The sequence below is a fragment of the Castor canadensis genome, chromosome X, assembly GCF_047511655.1.
Source record: "Castor canadensis chromosome X, mCasCan1.hap1v2, whole genome shotgun sequence".
NCBI lineage: Eukaryota > Metazoa > Chordata > Mammalia > Rodentia > Castoridae > Castor > Castor canadensis.
Genome location: NC_133405.1, coordinates 74,171,943 through 74,195,609, shown reverse-complemented (window position 1 = coordinate 74,195,609; position 23,667 = coordinate 74,171,943). Strand labels below are relative to the sequence as shown.

Sequence of the window (23,667 nt, the reverse complement as noted above, 5' to 3'; positions counted from 1 at the left end):
TCGTACTTACTGCTTATTGCTAATTGTAAGTGCTTAAAATTAATTACAACATGACCAATCATGACTTTGCTTCTGATCTGAGCATGTAGATCCAAACAGTACCACCTTTCTATATTTCTTTGAGTACTATTTTTTAATCTTTTTTAAAATTTTATTTTTTAATTATTAATTTATTCACATGTGCATACATTGTTTGGATCATTTCTACCCTCTGCCCTCCTCCCCCACCTTCTCCCCTCCTCCCCCTCAGTTCCAGGTAGGCCCTGTTCTGCACTTATCACTAATTTTGTTGAAGAAAAGACACAAGTATAAGGAAGACAAACCGTTTTTGCTAGTTGAGTTAGGGATAGCTGTACAGAAATATTCCTAGCATTGCTTTCATGTACACGTGTTATGACCCATGTTGATTCATCTCTAACTGATCATGACAACTAACTGATCATGACAACCTCTGTCACTTTAAGGTTTCTGTATTAGTTCCTATGGAGTGGGGACATCAAATGCTGTCATGTTTTGGGTTTTCTACCTATTCCTATATCGCCCATATGTGCTCTCCCCATGTCATGTGATCCAAATGAGTACTATTTTTGATTGGACAACCTAATTCTCATTTGTACTTGAATTGTGATTTTTTTAGCATAATCCTCTCTGGACACTTTTCTAGTAATGAATTATTTCCTTTCAGGCCCCAAACTTACCCTAACACATGATGGCTTATTATTTCTCATTTTGGATCCTGTTTTGAACTATTTATCTTTTCCTTTGTTTTCTGAATAAAGAATGAAAATTCAATTAAATGTTACTACATTGGATTTACAAATGAATCCGGTCTTGAATAAACTACATTTTGCATTTGGCCACTAGTCCATTTGTCTGAGATAGAAACAATTGTACATTTTCTTTCTGGATTTAGCAAAGTTCTGTTTTCTAACCATCTTCTATAATCAACTCAGGGATACTCTACCAAGACAAATGAAGCATACAGGTATGAGAGAGAACTGCAAATTTTGTCAAGGAAGGAAAGAGTTGAACAGGTGATCTATTCTGTAACTGCTTGAAACTGTGAAATGAGAGATATTTTGCAGTCTACTTAGGACTATGTGGGAGTTCCCTAATGCCACCATAACTTCATCATCCCAATAACTAGAGATTTCTCGCTCAGCCATATGAACCTCCTGAATTTATATTTATAGGGTCTTCTTTTATTGTCTGGCCTATTTATAATAATTAGTAGAATTCAGGTGTAATATTACAGTTTACTAATAGGGACCATTAAACTTTAGGATCAGAAGTGATATTCTGTGGTTTGAAATCTCCTTAATTTCAAAATTCCAAATCAATACTCAGTGTTTTGTGACTATGAAAGCTGTGTGATTTGGAGAATATTACTTAATGTTTGTGAACCCTTTTCTTCTTTATCCTTTTGTTTTATTGTTTTTGCATTTACTAACATGTGTACACACTGTTTGTGCCACCTCCCCCTCACACCCCTACCTCCTCCAATCCCCTGCTTCCAGGCAGAACTTGTTCCACCTTCTTCTCCAATTTTGTTGAAGAGAAAACATAAGAGATAGTAAGAAAGACATATAGTTTTTGCTACTTTGTGATAAAGATAGCTATACATAGAGATTCCTAGCCTTGCTTCCATGCACTTGTGTATTGCAACCCACATTGGTTCATTTCTACCAGACCTCTTCGCTACTTCTTGGTCCCCTTCCCATGGTGGCCTCTGCTAATTTGATTACTTTATTTGCTCCTCAAATAAAGGGAGCATATCAACCACATTCAAGTTTTAGGTTTCCTTTCCTTTCCCTATTTCTCCTGTGCATGTTCTTCCCTTAGTGTGTGATCCATGTCCAATAATATTACTGCATTTGATTTGGGTCTATAATCCACATATGAGGGAGAACATGTGATTTTCGGCCTTCTGAGCATGGCTAACTTCGTTTAAGATGATGTGCTCCAGTTCCATCCATTTACTTGCGAATGACAAAATTTCATTTTTCTTTGTGGCTGAGTAAAATTCCATTGTGTATAAATACCACATTTTCTTAATCCATTCATTGGTAGTGGGGCATGTTGGCTGTTTCCATAGATTAGCTATTGTAAATAGTGCTGCAATAAACATGGGTGTGCAGGTGCTTTTGTTGTAACTTCAGTAACATTCCTTCGGGTATATCCACTAGGAGTAGTATTACTGGGTCATATGGCAGATCTATGTTTAGTTTTTTAAGAAGCCTCTATATTGTTTTCCAGAGTGGTTGTACTAGCTTTTATTCCCACCAGCAGTGTATGTGGGTTCCTTTTTCCCCTGCATCCTTGCCAACATTTGTTGTTGTTGGTGTTTTTGATGATAGCCATTCTAACTGGGGTGAGGTGGAATCTTAGTGTGGTTTTGATTTGCATTCTGAACCCTCTTTTAAGCTATAAAGTAGAGCCCCAAAAGTACCTAAAACACAGATTGTTTTAGTGAATAAATAAGACAATGATTGTAAAGCATCTACCACAGTGCCTGGCATTCTCTGGGTACAAAAATATTTTATTTAAACAGAGAATAAGGATGACTAGTTGTTAACTGGTAACTCCCCCTAAAATAATTTGAAAAACTGATTTCAAATGTATTTCAGTCTGCTAATTACAGTGCTCTGATATTTAACTGATGATGTACTAATTCTGTGCACTTGCACAGCAAGATATAAAACACTTTGCCAATTACAGAGTGTTAAACAAATGCTAGTCATGATTAAGTCATAAGCAAAAACATTTAAAATATTGAAAATTCTTGTAATGGGAGAATTCTTGTGTCCTTTAAAATTATAGGTTTCAATCAATATGTTTAGAAAACTAAATTAATCATAATCTACACTGTACCATGTAATGTTCTGGGTGGTACATGACAAAGAAGCTAAATTGAAATAGTAGTTTTAGAATCAAGAGGTAAACATTAGGTGATAATGAAACATTTATTAAAAAGAACATTCTCTCTTCAAACCAAAAATGAAAGCTCAAACATGTCCTTTATTTCCACTTTATTTTTTATTTCAGAATTATGCTATAGAGAAATGATAGAAGAGAATGATCTGTACCTGTGCACTTTTTCTTTTGAAAGTAGACCTAAGTGAGTTAAAATGTTTTCACCTTTTATATATAAAGGCAGAGTTACAGAGCTCAAGTTTGAATCTATTTTATATTTTACCTTTTCTCTGCAACCAAACAAAACAACAGCTTGCCATAGATAATATAACTATAATTAAATTGCCTGCTTCATAGATGGCATGAAACATTGGCCAGATAGAATTGACTTCAGTGAAGATATTCCCATAAGAGTCAAGAAACCCAAGTTCTTGTCTCAGCTTTACTACTAGTTCACTGTGAGACTTGAACTGTGCTCCTTTTCACTTTCTTCATATGTAAAATGAAAACTTAGAGTACATCATAACGTTACTCTTATATGCTTCTATTTGACCAATTTGGAGTGAAATTTAAGAGGTTCCTGTAGGGCCATTCCTTGGTTCAACTGAGGCTAAAGTTCCCTAACCTAAATAGAGAAGATAAGTGTAATCTTGTTCAGGAAATTTCACCACTGGGTGTTTTATTTCAAAATACTTGAATATTGGCTTCTGTGAGTTGTCGCTGAGGCAACAGGAGAAAATTCAGAACACATAGTCTATATAAGGAGACTGATATGCCTGCATTCAAAGATTATTTGGTTATAGCAGACAAGAGGAAAACGAGGATATGACAAGATAAACCAATTCAAAGTAATAAGATTTATGAATTTTAAGAAATCCAAATAGAATCTTCATATTCTTACTAAAATGCTGCCATTCTTAATAGGCTAACCCAAGCACTCTTCCTACTGGAAGACTTGCCTGACTTCCATACTGAAATTCCATCTCTTACTCTAGCCCTCTGGGATCCTTGACTTCCTCTTTGAAATCTTACAGCACTAGATATGACATTCTTAGGTCCTTATCACTTATATGTTACTTTATATTTGAGAAAATTACATAATATCTTATCTGCTTAAATGTATTCTAAAAAGCTGCTGGGAGTTGGCACCCTTTTCTTTACCATCAGTGCCCTCCTATTTGTTGATGTTTACTCTCCCCTCTCAAGCTTTATTTGATCCACTGCTCTGCATTTATTAGGTATTCAATAGATGTTTCCTGAATGGAGGTCAGACTGTATGAGGGGAGAGAGTATCACACTGACTACAAACACACCAAAAGGAAAGTGGAAAATTACTTTAAACAAACAAGCAAAGTGCTATCCCTATGGTCTGTCAGGCTTCAGAGTCTAGTATAAAAAGAAGAAGTAAGAGTAATATATTTCTGTTGTCAGCATACCTGACTTATTATAAATTTAGTTTAATTTACAATGTTTCATTTTATACTTTTCATCACTTATGAAGATCATTCTCACTATGACTACTTTGGAACAAAAATCATTAAATATTGCTTTTGGCAGTTTAGGTTTTCCATTCTGGGAACTGTCCAGTTTTCCTTTATATCCCATTCCCACTATCTACTCTTACCTTTCTAGTTCTGATAAATATTCACACCAAGATTTTTGAGTAGGGGTACAAGGATATTAAAGTCAAGATTTAAGAAATGCTTAACTTCTAGGGAAATGGTCTTCAGACATAGTGGAGGATGTATTTTGAGGCAGAGGGCCCACCCAGGTACTCTTCATAATATACCATACAGCTAGGTTGTAATATTAGGCTGGACCTGCACTAGCATATTTCCTTTTCCCATGGCCTATGTGAAAAGTACCCTTCTCCTGGTCTGAAGGTATACTCAAGTCTTGCACAATTCCTCCTGTTTATTCCCTTAAGTGTAGTAAGGGTGGAGAGTATTAGGTGCCTAATACACTGTTGTACTGGGCACTTGAACTCCTGGCCTCAAGGATTCCTTGAAATACCATGTTCAAGAGCTTGAAGATATGGGTTTGGGCTACAGGAAACCAGTCTCTTTTCACTCAAAGTTCCCCTAAGCCTTGGGAGGAAATGGGGGCTTATTTGCACTTCCTGATCACAGGGACATTAAGGGTAACAGAGAGTGGGTGGAAAAGAAGTGGAAGGTAGGTTATAGTTGCAAATTCTTCTTAAGGAGTGGAATGTTCATTTCAATGTCAAAATTTCAGGTTTGTGTATTCAAGAATGCTCCAGGCAGAGGTCATCCCCTTGCTGATTTCTACTGTGACCCAATTAGGTAACATCCTTAGAGAAATGATCCCTTTAGTACTAGAACACAACTGAGGAGCTGTGAGAAAGGATCATATTGAAGACTTTAGTGGTCCACTAAATATGGAAGGGGCCAGAGGACACCTAGTTTCTGCAGAGGGCTCCATAAACAGTCTCTGTGTTATTACAAATTCAAAACTGAGTACAACCACAGAATTGGAAGACAATGAGCTATAAATAGAAAGGAGGGTTTCTTCTGCTAATTGTGAAGCTTTTGCACGCTTTATGTACAGCCCGTAGCATAGCCCTGCATCATTAATCAAAGAGAGAGAGAGAGAGAGACAGAGAGAGAGAGCAAACACGCTGCCCCCTGGAAAACGGAAATGTTCAGTTTGTACAGAGTAGCTTGCATATTTCACTCTGACATCTCACTACCATGTTTTTCAACATGGTAGTGGTTAGGTAATGCTGAGAATTTAATTTTTTCTTTTATCTTCATTGTTTCTCTTTTAGTTTTATTTTAAACTATTTTTCCTACCTTCCTCCCTTTCTTCCTCCCTTCTTTTCTCCCTTCCTCCCTCCCTTTCTTTTTTTCTTTCTTTCCTTTCTTTTTTCCTTTTCTTCCTTTTATTGGTAGTAAAGAATTGGATAGGTTATTCTCAGAACACGGAGCCAGAATTGATGCACAGATCAGTACTGTCCTTTTTGGAGTGGCTGTCACATGAATTCTTTGGAGACCACTGAAGAAAACAGAAAGAAACTGAAATGGTAGGCTCCAATTTTTTAAATGCATTATTAGCTTATCTGTGTCATTCACCCTTGATGTCTAGAATTGAACTCTTCATACCAAATTCTGAATAACCTGTCGGATCTAAGGGTACTTACGGATATAATGAACCTGGGCAACCCTCAGATCTCATTTCTTTGGTATTGGCATGAACAAAAATAATCATCAACTTTGAATTGGGGAAAATGTAAATTTTATGTGGAGACGTTTTTCATTATGTGTATTGATATTGGAAAAAAATAGCTCTGTGAGCATTTGTAATCTAACCTATTTTGTATTAAGTTACTTGTATGAATGTGCAGGGTGATTTTTATCTACTCTTTTTTACAACTCTTTGAGGATAATATTTTTATCTGATGAATGATTAAAATAGTTAACTTTTAGTCCTTTTCAAAATGAGCTATGATTTTAAAAATGAGAGCTGTAATATTTCAAGACCATTACCAATATGAACACATTCTTCTCTCAGTTTTTATGTTACATATTTTCAGTATAAAAATGAATTATTGAAATTAATAGTAAATGTAGAGATTCTGCTTTTAAGAGAGCAATATGGAAGAAAAACATGTTTGTAATGACAGAGAGGGGAAATAAGAAATACAACAGTCACAGTTGCTCTGTTTTTCGTAGATAAGCTGTATTTATCAGAGTAAGTAATCAGTACATTAAAAAATAAACAGTGGATAAAATGACTTTGGATAAATTTATATTTCAAATACTGATAATTGACAACTTATTTTTTGAAAAAATGTAATTGGAATTGTTTTCTGGTTTGTATGCTTTTTCTTTTGGGACCAAATAAGGAAATATTTAGAAAATTTCTTTTAACTTTAAAACAGATATGGGGCTATCGATGGCATGTAACTGCTAGGAGCTATAGTCAAAGATAAAAAGAACAGAAAAAATGGATTTCCATTTGAGATAAGGGCAGGAATGAAGAGGGATGTGGTACAACATGGCCAAGGATTAAATCTCAAATAACTTTTTTTGCTCCTTTGCTGTCAATATTGATGCGAATGGATTTCATTTTATACTGGCCTAATCTTTCCAGGGAAGAAAAGTTCTGATTTTATTGAATAAGAACAAGTAACTATTTTAGATCATTTGAGTCATTCAGTAAAGAATGTTGCTTTCCATTAGCTGTTTTAAATCACAAGTATGGAGGCAATGATATCAATCTTTTAGGTGGGTTTTGAGTTCTTTAGCTCAGGCAAAGATTCTGCCAGCCACACTGGCAAATATTTGGATCATATAAAAGCTATTTCCCAGAAAGTCTGTGTCCAAGAGGAGATATATTTTAATTGCAGAAAACTGTTTTGCACTTGTGAACACATGCATTGATCTGCCCTGTTAGATGTTATAGTAATATTTCTGTGAAAAATACATCTAATGTATCTATTCTGTTGAGATAAGTGTAATATGGTGCCAGAGATCATAGATCAATCATGGGACACTGATTGTTCCAAAAAGTTCATTGAGCTTCACCTGTAGACCCTTAGAAATGAATGAACTTGAGTATTGCCCTTTGTACTAGGTAGCTGGAAAAGGAGAGGAGAAAGAAGCATTCAATCTGTCATCCTCTCATGGACACTTTTAGCACCAATTAGATACCCAGATCCAGAAAGGGAATTTAACTCCTTTTTCTGACCCCTATCTAATCATGAGAGGAGGGGCCCCATTCCCTTGTTCCCCCCAAAAATGGTTTTTCTAAATCCTTCCTCCTAAGGCTGCTCTCTCAGGAATCAGTTTCTAGGTCCCTAGAAACCTACCAAGAACTTTCTTTTACTGGAGAAATGGCCAACATCTGAGACTCTTTTATGATTTGGGAAGTGAAATAGGTTGAAAGTACATTTTATGATTAGAAAAACTGAGGCTCAGGGGGTTGAAGTGACTGGGTCAAATACTTCTGTGAGTCTTTGACAGAAAAAATAGTTTAGGATTTAGGTTTCTTGATGCCTTGTCAGTTGCTTGGTTCTGTTGCCTAATGAGGCTTGTAGATTAAGAGTCATGCATTATTCATTGGAAAATGTTAAAAAGATGTCATTTTGAAATCAAGAATCTCTCAATGCCAGGACATACTTCAGGCTTCTCTGAAGGGCTCCAATATTGCAGCAGACCTTGATTTGCTGGCCTTTACCACTGTTTCCTTGTAAGAAGATGGAAGAACTTTTCTCATTGTGGCTTACATAAAATAGCTTCAAAATAGAAATTAATACTAAGTACTCTAATATAGCATTAGCACAGACCTGGCCATGTGCTGTATGCTTATGTGCTATATCTAGTGCCATGGAAACAATTTATTCAACATAAGAAGGCAAGGAAGAATGTTCAGGAAGTCCTGAGGTATAGGAGATTTGAGATTTGAGAAGGGAGTCAAGATTTCAGGGTATCTGTCTGGCAAGAGTGTGAAGGAACAAACAATTACAGTAATTGGTGGAGTGTGAATCCCAAAAAGGATGTGCTAGTTAGTGGCTTGACTATTACTAACATTTATTGTGTATTCAGGTGCTGTCTGGGATTAAAGTTGGTTTTCTTGGTAGGCTTCAAAAGTGGGAGGGGAGAGCATGTTTCAAAGACAATAATGGCAATAACTGCATTTCCATCAGCCAGGAATAAAGTTGCTGATTTCCTGAAAAACAGAAGTGCAAAATATTTATCAAAATCAAATATGTACAAACTCTGGAAACTTGATTATGAATTAAGAACTTCACTAATTTTAATTATATAGTGAGGAAACCAAAGCTTAATTTATTGCAATGATCAGTTATATGGATTATGTAGAAGCATGACTTATGATCAGAGAAGGGATCTGGGCTGCTAGTTCAGGCTTAGATGCATCTTGGACAGTATAATCATTATTTTACTGTGGAAATAAAACATGTGCAAATGTCTGCGTCAAGTCAAAAGCACCTCAACTCCTTTTTTACTTCTTGACAATATATTTATTTCTTCCAAAAATTTTTGCTCAATGTCACACTACTATGGCAAATAATAACAAGACTTTCATTACTTAGTTAAAATTCTTTTAAGCTTTATTTGACAATCAGATTCAAGTATTTCTTACAAGCTTACCACGTGTTACCAGAGATTTCTTATCAGGAAATTACTTATTTTTATGCAACAAAATAATTCCTGCAGCTTAAGTATATAATAACAGTAATGATAATGATTTACTATTCAGTCTCTTTGATATTTTGGTAATATTATATAACTTACAAGTTTATGGTTTAAAATGAAATGTGTATTATCTTGAATGTCTAGTCTATTTGAAGGGTTAGACCATGTAGTGTGCTGAAAAATGGACATATTTAGGATAGACTGATTTATTATTTATCATATGTGGTTTTTCAATTAAATATTGTCATCAAATTTGATTGTTAGAATAAAAAGCTTACAGAAGGAAAAAGCATAAAAAACCTATACTACATTTTAATCTATGTTTTTCTGGTCCCTATTAATTCTTATATAAAAGCTCTTATTCATTTAATTTTCTAAAGATACATTTTTCTAAATACATATTTGTTTGACTTTTCTCTACACATTCCCATGATAATAGCATCCTGATTCTATATTTTGGGGACTAGTTTTGATTAGAATCTGTTTTTAACATTTTTCCTCTTAATCCTAACATATTCTTATTCTTAAGGTACTATAGATTTTTCTTTCTTCTAAGGAACCTAGAGTTAAAACTAGGTGGTACTGATTTCTTTAAACTTTATGAAACTAATTAAGTCTAAGGAAGGAAATTTCAGTCACTTGACCTATCATTAATGTGTCTTTGATGAACTACTACAGAAATGTCTGGTTTTGTTATCAAAAGCAGTCACAATCCATATCAAGACATCTAACGCAGTGATGCTTTTCCCTGTGAACATCTATGACCTCATTATGACAGACTAGTTTGTAAAGCAGCTAGTCTAGATAACCAATCTTTGTTAATTGGGGAAAGTAGATTTGAAGATCAAATTATCCTGAGTGACTGATCATACATTGGATTTGGGGTACTCTGCTTTGCTCTGGTCACCTTGCTGAAAGGCCCTTTTGGTCACGGAGGATAGAGTTTACATCCCTCAGTTTTAGACCATGAAATTTGATTAAGCAAAACACAATGAAGACACTCTGGAATCTGCAGAGAGAACAAGTCTGTTTCTCAGAATACTGAGTTTGACCTGGATCATATTAGATGTAAAATTATTTCTTAATAACCATCTTGGTTCTAAGTTACAGTTGTAAGAGTTTCACACTGAGAAATATCATCTGTGAATATGGGCATGACGATTAATCTTGCTGACTCCTCTCCAAATGCTATGTTACCTCCATTATATGCGTTCCTTAGGTACACTGGATAGAAATTTAATCTTTTGTCACCCTTTTCATTTAGTGATAGACACACCTGGAAACCTGGAAGTATTTTGGAAACATATAAAATGAAATTAGATGGTCAATCATCCTAGTACACTCTCCTCTAAAAACTGTATGATGTTGCTTTGAAAAACTTAAGTCTGATCTAGTACTATTAGTATATATTACTCACTTGCTATTTTGAGCCGTAGAATATGAAACACTTCAAAGAAGTGGCACTAAAATCAGTACCTTTTTTGGAAAAAAATAATACTTTAATTTGAAAAAGAGAATTAATTTTTTTAAAAATCTAAAAATTTGCTTTCAAAGTAAAATTGTAATTTCACATAGACCTCTTTTGCATAGTTATAGTAATGTCTTATAAACTGGAAATTTACAATCAGCATATTTTTGTATACTTATCTCCTACACACACAAGAGGTATTATGTCAGAGGATGGATGTATAATTTACATGATGGTAATAATTACTTCAATATATATATGTATTTCAAAACTGTATTTTATAGCCTGAATATACACAGAAAAAAGTTACAAAACAAAACAAATCTAAGCAATAAAACATTATAATATTCACCATAGAATCATCACAATTTAAATTTGTAATGAATGTCTTTTGGAAATGCTAACACATTTAATTTTGTACACTTGACTGTAAAGTTTCTTAAAGCTAAAGTTACTCTTTGAAAATTATAATCAAATTTTAGCAGAATTCTCCTGTAAAATTAAACGTATTCAACTTTAAATGATATGCAAAAGTATATGTTTAAGGCAAAAACACAAACAAAATATATAAATATGTTAAAACCAAAATGAAATATTTATAATGTCCATGGTTCAAATGCACAAGTAGAAAAATTTTTATGTGTATGATGATTTATATCAAATAGCCCTCTTGTGGGTGTGGAATTATGTTTAGTTTTAAATTTTCATTTCAGAATATAAATTAGGTTTGAATTTTTCAGTCTCATTCCTAAGCATGCTGATTTCAGTTTCTTTGTGGCAAATTCTGAGTCTTTGGATTTATTCTATTCTTACCTCTCTAGAGTTCAGTCTGGTTTCTTAAACAAAGGGAAAATGATCAGAGTTTTCCAGTGTGATTTAGGCTTGTGGGAGTACATTTATGAATTTCCAGAGCTCCTCACAGTTCTAGATGTGAGCTTCAAAGTAGGATCAAAGTCTCACTATCAATTATAGGTCAACATTGGATTCAGGTTTTTGGAGCCTATCTACTACTGGCACTAACTTTGATCTTAGGTGCTCAATCATAAAAAATATTTACAATTATTCATTTTATACTTGTGATATAGTAAGCATTGCTCACGATGTCTTACATTTCGGCAGTGCTATTATTTCCCCATTTTACAGATGGAGAAACTGATGTTAAATAAAATAAATGACTTGCTCATAGTTATGATACTGCCTTGGTTCTGTCTCCTTTTCTTTAAAACTACTTTATTTAAATATGATTTACATACAAAATGCTGTATATAGTTCATTGAGTTTCAAACCAAGTTCTGTTAGTTGTCAAGACTTTTTGCATTATGCTATGCTGCCTCTGTATGAAAAAGCCACAACTCACTATCTTGTTTGACCTTTTCTACTTGAGGGTCAAAAGAATTTGTAGCAGAGAGAGCCAAAATATACTGATTCCAAAATGACTACTCTTTTATTAGATTTAGACTAGGTAAATTTGGAAGGGGTGGATAAAATATATAAAATAGGGAATAAAATGAATAAAATGGGTATTATAAAAAACATAGCCAAAACATTTCAATTCTCTTCAACCAATCTTTATGATATATTTTCACAGTATAATATGGGTAGCAATAGGAGGCATGTAAGATATAAAGCTTTCCCTAGTGGAGGTTAAATACTTGGGGAAGATAAGCTACCCCACATTCAAAATAGGATTTAGGTAGGAGGAATGTACCTTTATGACTTTCTTAAAAAAAATCTTAAACAGAGAGTCACTGCCCTACAGATACTTAAGCTGATGTGATGTGAAAAGGAGATCATATTAGAGTTTTTCAAAAATGTTTCCTTTCTTATCCCTAATCTTATCTATAAGATGGTAGGGTTTAAGAGCAAAGGGCCTGAATTGCAGATATAAGTCTCTGCTAGAGATTAGAACAAAATATGTGGTTTTAGATGCAAGTTAAAATTAACACAAGCAAAGGGTTCAGAAAAATTGTACATGAAGTCTCTACTAAAACAGGTCTGAAGGAATAGAGTTATGTGTGTATTTATTTGTTCGTCCCATAGTGCATGCTATGTGAGCTATGGGTCATTTGAATTGGAGGAGAAAACATGGGACTCTCCATATACACAGGCAGTGCTACACAGCAACCATCAGAAGAGAAAATAGAAAAGTTTTTATAAGCTTTTTTATTAGCATCGATGATCTGGAGTTAAAGCATGTCTGTCCCAGGTTCATAGCACAATTGATGACTACATTTCAGCAAGAATTAACTGGAATCCTACTCACATATTTAAATTTAGGAGCTTAGTGCTATAACCATCTCATCTAGTCAGATCAGAAAAAACTATGAGTTAAACAGAAAAAAAACCAAAGCCCAGTAACAAGGTTTTAGGGCAGTCTGACTCTTGATAAGGTAGGTTATTCCTAATTTCATGCTATTCTTTTGCAAATATTTAACTCCACGGTTATGCTTCCTACCCAAGAGGAAATAGAGGAAGAGCTTTGAGATGTTCATTTCTGAACATGGTTAAAATTTTTCTTTTAACAAACATCAATCATAAGCATGAGTTTTAAGTCACTTGCCTTTGTGCCTGACTAGATGTATAAACCTGAACAAAAAAACTAAACTTCCTCATTTTTCAGTTTCTCAATCTGTGAAAATAATGTGATGGAGGACAATTCTTTTTCAAGAGTAGGGATTGCCATGTTGATATTGAGCAAGTACTTTGTACAACATTGGTCAGAGCTCCTCTTTACAATTTGCAAAAAGCTTTTGCTTCAGTGTGTTGAAATTACATTGAGAAAACTGAGTTTTACCTACCTTTCACTTGACAGATTTCCTTTAGCACATGGAAGTATTATGCTTATTCAAGCTTGTAAATTGAAATGCTTATGAGAAGCAAAATAATTATAAGTTTTGAGCCTGAACAAATGAGAAAGAGAAGCATGAGTTTTATGGATCATTGAAATCATTTGGAAATGTCATATACAATAGTGCAATAACCTTAAGGTCTATAGCAGATTTATACTCTAAATACATGAAAACTTTCTATAGGACTTGGAACTAAAACTGCTCAATAGATTTTAAATGTTTGTTTTTTAAATTTTTCTCTTGTTTTGTCTGTTGGATCACTGCTGACAGTCTACAAGTTTCAGGGGGGAAAAAGTCTATGTCTTTTTTTATCTCATGACAATCTAGCATGGGGATTTGACTTATAGAAAGGTATTACTCCTATCATCACTCCATTCTTTCATCCTAGTTTGATAGTTTAGCAAACTGTAATAGCAGCAAAGGAATCAAAGAAGATAAAGTATATCTGTCCCATTTTAGTTATTTTCTTCCTTACAATCTTGAATGCCAGTGGAAACAGATGAACTCAATGCAAAGTGTGTTTCTGCATCAGGTGAGGTGGAGTTAAGGAGATAAACAGGAGAAAAAAATAGATTGTGGTTTCTTCTGTATATAGTAATGAATATTAATGTCCATGACATTGCAGAAAGAAAACAAGAAGGATCTTGGTTTCTGGTGGTTTATACACTGCTGTCTAATTTAAAAAATTGACAGCTCTTAACAGCAGAAAGCTTACATTCAAATAGTTTGACTATATGAGGGAAAGGGAAATATCCACATATATATTAGAGAATGTATAGTGGGGAGGAGATGTGATGTGGATAAAGGAACATAAGACTTTTGAATTAAAACTGAGGTTCTCATCCTGGCTCTGCCCTTAACTTGTTATGTAACTCAGGATCAGTCCTTTATCTGTGCTTCAGTTATCTTGTCTGTAAAAGTGAAAGTATCTACAGACATTTATATATCATCAGCAAAGATTTGTGTTCCTTATGTAAAATACTCCATTAACTGTGATAGCAAATGAGAAATTATAAACCTCCCTGAATCATTATCCACATCGCCATCAGGCTTATCAATGACAACAACATGTTATCCGAAGTGCTAAGTACATATAAGCTAACTGAACTTGAATTATTCCATGTATAGACAGCTGAGGAGGCTTCAGTTTATGATATGAGAGTTTCTAGTTGCCTGTGATCTCTACTCTATTCACCTTTCATGGTAATGTGCTCTTTTGTGCCTGGACCTGCACTGGTTCTCCTGAGTTGTTTAAAGAATGTTGATGGGAAAATGCTTGAATGCTTGAATGTGAAGATCCTGGGTACTATCTTGTAATTCTGTCATTAATGCATTAGTTTAAATGCTCTTATCAAATTGCAATAGTTTTGAGGTTAAAAGTAAATACATTGGGCTTGAGGGTTGTTTTGATGGAGAGCGGTGCATGACAGGCGTAAGTCTGTGCCAATTAGGAAAGGCTGTCTAAAACTATGAGTCTTGGATTGGATATGTGGTCCAGGCAGTAAAGGTTATGGTATGAGTGGTCTCAGTCAGGCCTGTGGTGGTGAAGCACTGAGAATGAAGGACAGTTTTTTTTCCTACCTCTTCCTAATTTTATCTAGAATTAGGTCCATGTGTCAAAGCAAACTATCACTCTCCCTACTCAGCTTAGACTCTCAGAGTTCAAAGTAACTTTAGGAATAATCTCGTCAAACTCCCTTGTGTTACACATAAAAAGCTGAAAGTCATACCACTGAATGGTGATAAAGCCAACACTACAAGCCGGGCATCCTATAATTCTGACTGGTGCTCTTTCTCCTAAACCCTTTTCTCTCAGCCTCATTCATCTGTCTCAGAACATGGAGAAGATAGCAAATAGCCTTAGGTTATATGACTGCTGTAGAAAAAGTTGAAATGATCTGCCAAACCAGAATCACTTTTTATATCTGCCTGAATTCATGTTCAATAAATATAAAAATAAAATGAAATGATTAAAAACAAAAGTACTAAGAATACTTACCATTTCTATAGAATTCGCTTCTTGCCAAGCAGATCTGTCAAGTGTTCATGACTAATCTATGACAGTGCTCAATCACTGAACTCTGTGCCTATGGACTATTCTAATTTGTCTTCACAAATCTGCTCCACTGACATAGTACTTGGGCAGTTCTGGTTCTGCCTTCACAGGGAACAAACTATCATCAGGAATCAGAACTTTCGTTACTTTGTAATTTATTGCCTGGGCTTGCTTTCCTAACCCTTATGGCAGACCACTGGATTCAGAGGTCTCTGGGAATGCCTTTTGGTTACTCATTCTCTTCTTGGGTCTATTTTTTCAGATTTTTTTACCATGTTCCAAACATTTTTTGTTTTGTTTTTGGTCTCACTGTATAGCCCAAACTATCCTTAAACTCATGATATTCTTGCCTCCACCTCCCAAGTACTGGGATTATACATATATGCCAACACACATAGTCCAACAAGATACTTTGAAAAGAACTGTTTTATTCTCACCACGTTTTATTTTGCTTCCTCAGGTCTTTCAGTAGTATTTATTTATTTATAAAGTGCCATAAGCAAGAAAGATAAATAATATATATTGAGCACCTATTTATGTGCTAAACTGTGAGTTGCTGAATTTTACTTGAGCTATCTCATATATTCTTAATCTTGCACCCCAAGAGGCATCATTTCTTTATTGATGTTGTAAGAAGAGGAGTGATGTCAGATGGGGCAGTGGAGAAGAGAAAGAGAGAGTGAGAATGAGACAGAGAGAGAGAGAGAGAGAAAACAACTGGTCCTAGATTTATTCCCCCAGATGAAGCTGACATTCTAACTCAAGACTCTTTGAAAGAAAGAACTTGGATCTAAATGAGAAGTATCTTGTGAAATGTACTAATTTGAATTCCTCTGTGTAGGTAGAAGCATTATACTGTTTGCCTTACTTCTCATTTTCATTCCCCTCCTCTTGTATGACCCCTTTTTTTATACTTATGATGTAATCTGATAGCTTCTCAGGTAATCCAACTATATGCCCCACCTAAAACTGTTGTCTGTTCCTTTACTTCCTTCTTTCTACTAAGTAAAATGTATCTCTGTTTATATTTTATCCCCTTGATTTTCTAAAGTGAAATCTGCCTCATGTAATTAATTGAAGTTAATAAGATAATGTCTAGCCATTCCTTGTAGCATTTTAATTTTATTAAGAGATTCCTAGAGCACAGTATCTTTAGGACTGAATTTGTAAAGGGATATTTCAGACCCAGGGGTAAACCTCAGAAGGAGATTATTATATATAGTGGAGAAGAAAAGAGTTAAGTGTAGTTTTTGGTGCCTATAAATCATTGCACATAGGAAGCCACTTACAAGCATCACAAGGGAACATGCAAGGGATCTTTGTGTATAAGTTAATTTGTCTTCTAGCAATGGATATGACAGTTTTCATGAGAACTCCTCAGAAAAGATTGCTGACTAAGAAAATAAAGCTTTTACCCCCCAACTGTGTTGTAAGTTTTAATGCAGGCTGTGGGATTTTTTAAGGGTAGCTCATCTTAGTTAAGAGCTCCTTGTGAGTAGGTAGTGACTTTTGAAAACTGCCACTAACATTCCTACCTTCTCTCACCCTTCCCCAAAGCTGTCAGATCAAAAAGAGATGTCAAATGGTAAAAGAATTGTCACTCACTCTACTTTGATAGCACTAAGGGCTAAGTATAACTCTCTCCATATTCTCCTTTGCCCATGGTAACACATTCTGGGGTCTCAGTATAATCCTGGTAAGATTTCCTAGCTCTCTGACAGCAGCTTCTCCATGTTGCACTTGATCACTATTTTTCTATGTTTTTTCAGGCACAAATGAATTAATCCCGGCAGATTCTCATCACCTCCTCAGGAGACCCTTGATCTGATTAAGGAGTTCCATCAGCACTGGAGTAAACAGTAGGTACTCAAATATCATCTTTTACTTCTGTTTTGGCATCCTTCCTGAAAGAAAAGTCGTTCACTCTCTGATCCCTAGATAGATACTGAAAGTCCCCATTAGCCACTTATTGCATATTTAATTGTCTACCTGTTAGATTACCAGGTAATGGCCAAGTTCTAGTAGTCAAGATATGTGACTGCTAGATATGAAAGGCTATGATTTCTGGAGTATTTGGTAAAATGTGGCATTTTAATGGTGTCATACTATTGGCGCCTGAGGAAAAAAGAAAAACCAGTTGTACCCATCTCCTATTTATTTACTATTTTGATATTGAGTTCATCAAGGATATTTACATTTATTTGGCTTTTGTAAAAATATTGTATTTTAATATTATTTATCTTTATTTCTGATCATTTTGGCAGCACCTTAAATTTTGTGTCTAAGGACATTGCCTCACTCATCTCATGCTAGTCCTGACCTTATTTTTATGAAGCCTTTTTATTTCTTAGGCTTCAAAATTGAACTAGAAAATCAGGGTACTCAGCTTTATTCCCATTTTGAAAGTAAGTGTATGTACAAATTACATAAATGTTTTCAGTGTTAAATACACAGGATATATATATCTCACTCAGCACATAATGGCCAGTCTGTATATATGCTATAGAGTAATATATACATGTTGAGGAAGGGTATGCCATTTGCTGAGAAGGAAAATTATAGTAAATGTAAGCAAATCACAAGAATGTTAGGGAAGTATTTGTTGATTGATTAGTAAGTCTCATATTAGAAGATGCAGATTTCGGCTTGGGAAGTGTTTGTAATATTTGTTTTAACTTCTTGTTCTGGATGCCTGTTCTTTCAAGGGTGTTATCCAAGCATCAGCCTAGATATGTAATCTGCTAAGGGACATATATAGTACTTAAGCCTAGTTTTAAAAATCATAAGCAAAATGACTGCACAGACCACTTAAATAACGCGAAGTGGGGAGGGATGACCTTAACATGGTATTATTAGGTTAGGGAAGTTAGGGTTTTAAAAACCAATGCAATTCCTGAAATTCACATATCCTCTGCATGTGAATGTGTGCATGTTCAACCTAAGTATTTAATATAGGAGCTTATGGGCATCTGGAAGCCAGTCAGTCCTTTCTTTGTAGTTGCTTTTTCTAATAAAAGAGGAAAGACCACTTGAGACTTATCCCCTGATGTAATCAAGATGAGAAGATTTGAGAATTCAATGAGACAGGGAGAAAAAAATTAAGCTCCTGTCTGCAACATATTAAGTTAACACTCATATATTGGGGATTCATGCTAGGTTGAGTAGTCTACATAGCCAGCAGCATACTTCAATTTTCAACAGTAATTACAATGCTGGGTGGTATTTGCATTCCTGTTGTGATATGAAATTCAAATTAACTGAAGGTGATTCAAATGTATTTTCATGTTTTAATAGCCATTAAGGACCCTAATTAAAGTACAGTCTCTGGCTTGAGAGACAGGGAATACTCAGTTATTGCTACTAGCACACAAACAACAAACAAAGCAAAACAGAAAACCTATTTTAATAGATTTGTAAAGTTATTGCTGATAATTTGTAAATTTTCTCCTGAAGACATTAGACAACATTCAGTCTTTGCCCCCAGCATTCATTTTTGTATACAGTTATTTTATAGTGCTTAAAATGCTAAGAATTTGTTCATTTTATTTAATATATTTCATGACACTTACTATACAGCCTTATAAATATTAGATCATTAAATATTCATAGAGTTAGTGACTAGATCATGTCACTTACGACATGAGATGGATTCACGTGGAGCCTTGAATCCAAGAAGATTCAGAGTCTATGCTCATACCTACTATAAATGGAGTCTTATTATTTGCTATATTTGTAATAATTACAATTAAATACATATGAATGCATATGTTTCCCATGAAATAGCAAGGCTATTTAAAACTCAGAAGTAAAATGGCAAAAGTGCCCTTAAAAAGTTATCTGATTTAGTTTGTTCATTTCAAAGAAGACATGGAGGCCAGAAAAATTAAGTGACTTCTTTAGAGTCACAGGAACATTCAATATCAGAGGTGGAACAAGAACTCAAAACTTCTCACTGTCAATCTAGGGATCTTCACTGTGCAAAGCTGCCTTTGTTGTGACTAACTTAAATAAAATATATAACAAATAGTTAATTTGTAAAGCTATATGCTCACCATAATGATGCTGTGTTTCAGCAAATATTTTCATAATCTTTCTTTTAAATTGTGTTTGCAACTGGTTTGAGCCAATCAAGAAAAATGAGTCTTACAACAGTGTGATCATAACTTGCTTTGGACCAAAGTGACATTTTTTTTTGCTTGATCTCTAACTTCATTTTTCAGACTTGGCTCTGAATTGTTTTTGATTGTTTCCAAAAATTCAATTACTCTTAAAAGAACTTTGTCACTCCAAGGATTATTATAAAGAATGTGATGCAAGCTTTGGATGTTATTCTAAAGGAGAATTCCCAAAATTTCCTAAGCAGTAGACATATGACTAGAATAAGCATGTAGCCTTTCAAAGCAACAATTTAGGAGAGACAGAGTAATATAAATTCTTTTTTTGATTATTTAAAGAAAATATCAATGTAAAGAATTCCATGTTTTTTATAAGTTCCAAATTATTGATGCAATACGCATGGTTTTGCGCGTGTGTGTGTGTGTTTACGTGCACGTGCACATGAGTGCATTCATATGAGTGTGTTTTGTTTCTTGGGTGACTTTTCCAGACATAGAAGTTCTTTTTATTTATTTATTTATTTATTTATTTATTATTCATTTATTCACATGTGTGTACACTGTTTGGGTTATTTCTCCCCCTTGCCCCCCTCCCCTCCCCTTTCTCCCCTGACATAGAAGTTCTGTATAGAAAAAACTACTTATCCTTCCAGGTAAATGATATTTCTTGGAGATGGATATCTTGTTGTGGTATGTAGCATATATTAATGGCATAGTTTGGAGATGTTGTGAGAGTTTACAAAGTCAAGTATGTAGAGCTGAGGATAAGGCAAAATAAGGTAGATCAGAAAAAGTTTGAGGATGGTCAGATGTACCCAGTAATAGTGGAGAAAAATTAAATATTTTAAAGTTGAAACACTGATCTCTTAATGCTATCACAGATTCTTCTACTGATAAGAATAATGAGGAAAGCCAGGCACCAGTGGCTCATGTCTGTAATCCTACTACTCAGGAGGCAGAGGTCAAGGGTATCACGGTTCAAAGCCAGCTCAGCAAATAGTTCACGAGACATCATCTCGAAAAAACCCAGCTGTTTTTTTTTCCCAGTAAGGCAACAACAACAACAACAAAATAATAATAATAACAAGGAAGAGAAGGTTCTCAGTTTTAAATAAATTTACTCTTAGGAAATTGCTAGCTATTTGCTTTAACCGTCCTCTGATCCCATCTGTGAATGTTTGTCTAAACGACCAATCTCCAGATAGGTGCATATGTAGGTAAATACATTAGGGACCAATCACAGAACAAATGATAAAAGTGCATATCCATTTGTTGGTCATCTTAAAATAAAAATAAGCACACTTCTCACATTTGTAATTCCACTGCCACTTATATAACCAACGAAACAAATAATTGGCACTTCAAACTGTCAGATTTATGTTTCCAATCTTCTTTTATCTGATATATATTTAAGCCGGTAAGTATAATGGTAGATCTGAATTCAAGCTGTTTGCCATGGCATAGAAGTAAATGTCCTTACTTTAACACTTGTTAAACTTTACAAAGAAAACAGGTGGAAAATTAAGTGAACTTCATCTAAATAAATCTTAAGACGTGGCTAGTCACTCAGTTTCCATTTCAATGAACTGGTGATCAAAAACTAACCAAATATTGCAAATAATGCCATTTACTTTTATTGTCATTAGTTTTGGTTTAGAAACACCTTCTTTCTTTTGCTGTTTATAATGTGCATTTAAGGGAAGAGAATTAGAAATAAATAAACCGAAAGGCAATGCCTACATTACTTATAAACTCACCCTAATCCAGAATAATTCCATAGGTTCACTGGTATTCTGGAGGTCCAGACTTACATTCTGAGTGGATAATGATGTAGAGGTAAGTAATTAACCTATAGCAGAAATAAAAGTAAGAAAACTAGCGGTAAGTTTAATAGTAAAATACATTATCTTTTCTCAATTGCATGGCTTGGGAACCATTGCCTGTTTAACATATTTTGGATATGTGGTGAGTCCTCTGGCTATGATTGGGGTGGGACTTGTCATTTGCTGTCATATGAAGGCAGCAGTCTATGATAGAGAAGTAAAAATACAACTACATTGCCTCAAAGAAGCAATATGCTCTATTCCATTTTGGTGGATAGGAGGTAAAGCTTTTTAAATCTGATTTGCTTTCATTTTTGCTTTCTTTGATCATATTACAAAGTGGCTAATTAAATGTATATTCTAAAAAGTTGAGTTATTTTTTTAAAAAAGAAAGTATGCTTTGAGTTGCCTATTCTGAATCAGATCATGGCTTGCATAAAACACAATAGATCTCTAAACAGATGATTTTTTAAAGGATACATGAATATGGACCTTCAGGGGCCACTGTCTGAAGGAGGTGTTTTCTTTTTGTTTGTTACTGAAGCTTTTTTTGGTATACTTCCCAAACATTTAAGTGAACACATTGTGATTATTTTTAGGAAACCATGTCGGAAATCCTAGTCAGCTCAGTAAGATAGTGCCCAGAGCATTTAATTTTGTCTACTGGCAGGTGAACAATAAGGAAGAGCATACTTTCCTGTTGGGGGCAAGTGGGAGGGATACAAGTCTGTAAAGAAAAGAATTCAACTATGATATACTGTAAGAGCTTTTGTAAATGTCACAATGTACCCCCAGTACAACAATAACATGATAATTAAAGAAAAACCAAGTTCCTCCTTAGATCTTATTTTTACTTTAAATCTGCTAGAAGAAACAGCAAATCAAAATTTGTTTCACGCAGGAGTTAATACCACTGGCTCAGCAAATATAAGTTAGTTTGCTTTAGGCAGAAGACTTTTTGTAATGGAAGAAATGCATTACACAGTAAGCTAGAATTTTCCTTAGTGCAGGAGGCCCTTTATTATTTCTGCAGAAAACAAAAGCCTGGCTGAGTTGATGTTTTCCATTCCTGTTTATCAAAATCTATATGACATGATGCTTGTTGCTGGGATTTTGTACCCTTAAACATTGTCAAGCTGTGAAAGAAAATGACTGGAGGTATGCTTTGTGTGAAAGGTAAGCAATAAACTATCTATGTTTGAAAAAAGAAGCACACATAAAAATGAATAAAAAAAAGAAAATATCTAAAGACATTTCTCAGTAAATAAAAGAGGAAATTTCTCAAGAAGGTGGCTTTCTTGACCCCCAAAAGCTTTCTAGTGGTCAATACCAATAATTAAAGTGAAAGATTTTACCCCAGCTTTTTTTGGGGGGAAGGGACTGGGGTTTGAACTCAGGGCTTCATGCTTGCAAAGCAGGTGCTCTACCACTTGAACCACACTTTCAGTCTAAGTGATAGGCTTTAGAGGACATGTTGTAGAGATTATTCAGAACTGGATAATTTAAAGGAATGATTCCAAGAATATGTAGCAATTTTTACATTGTCCACTTAACAGACATTTCCTAAAGTTCTACTAATGAACGTTCCTAAAAGTCTATTTTACGTGTTGTGGGAGATAACACAGGTGAATTAGAGTCTTAACTCTCAAAGATCTTACAATCTAGTGGCTGCATAGACAGCTATGCCATCAAATAGGATGAAACATATTAGGCTGTAACAGGAGTACAGGCAAGGTTCTGCAGGAATTCAGGAAAGAAGGGCTAATCCATTTTAGATACTAAGGTAATTCTGGAGGAGGAAATGAGATTGTCAAAATACTCCTTTCTAGAATTTTCTCACCACTCAAGCTGAGAAAGTGGAGGTGGGAAAGCCTAAGTCATTTGAAAGCACTAGAAAGAGAGAATAGGACTTAGAATGTTAGGCTTTTAAGCCTTTGTAGTGTGGACACTTGAAGGGTTTTGCACAACTATGTGAGATGCTTTAACTTGAATCTGATAAAGACAACTGCAGAAAAATGTGAGTCTAAAATAAGAAAGTCATGCTATTTAACATAATAAAAGGGAAGTAAGGTTATTGCTCATGTCAAATGTTGTAAACAGATATAAAACAGAGATGAAATATTGCTGGGTGTTGCTGATATTATGCTGAAAAGTATAAAATGTTTACATTTGCAAATTTAAGGATTCCATATTTTCTTACCTCTTAGTTTTAGGTAGATGATACCACTCAGATATTTGAATTAACCCAGAAAAAAATCTCATGG

General features: G+C 34.6%; 1 protein-coding gene across 4 annotated transcripts in view; it reads left to right on the top strand.

The window, feature by feature from the left end:
• The first annotated feature begins 5,486 nt into the window (after positions 1-5,486).
• LOC109678628 (probable G-protein coupled receptor 174) overlaps positions 5,487-23,667 on the top strand; it is a 34,049-nt gene continuing 15,868 nt past the window's right edge. Inside the window, exons 1-3 of one of the 4 annotated variants that reach the window (XM_074062750.1) lie at positions 5,487-5,956; positions 17,235-17,324; positions 21,361-21,416. The gene's annotated coding sequence lies outside the window, so the exon portion shown is untranslated. Of the gene's footprint in view, positions 5,957-17,234; positions 17,329-21,360; positions 21,417-23,667 lie in introns of all 4 variants that reach the window. The other 3 variants (XM_074062752.1, XM_074062751.1, XM_074062753.1) reach the window with 3 other exon arrangements.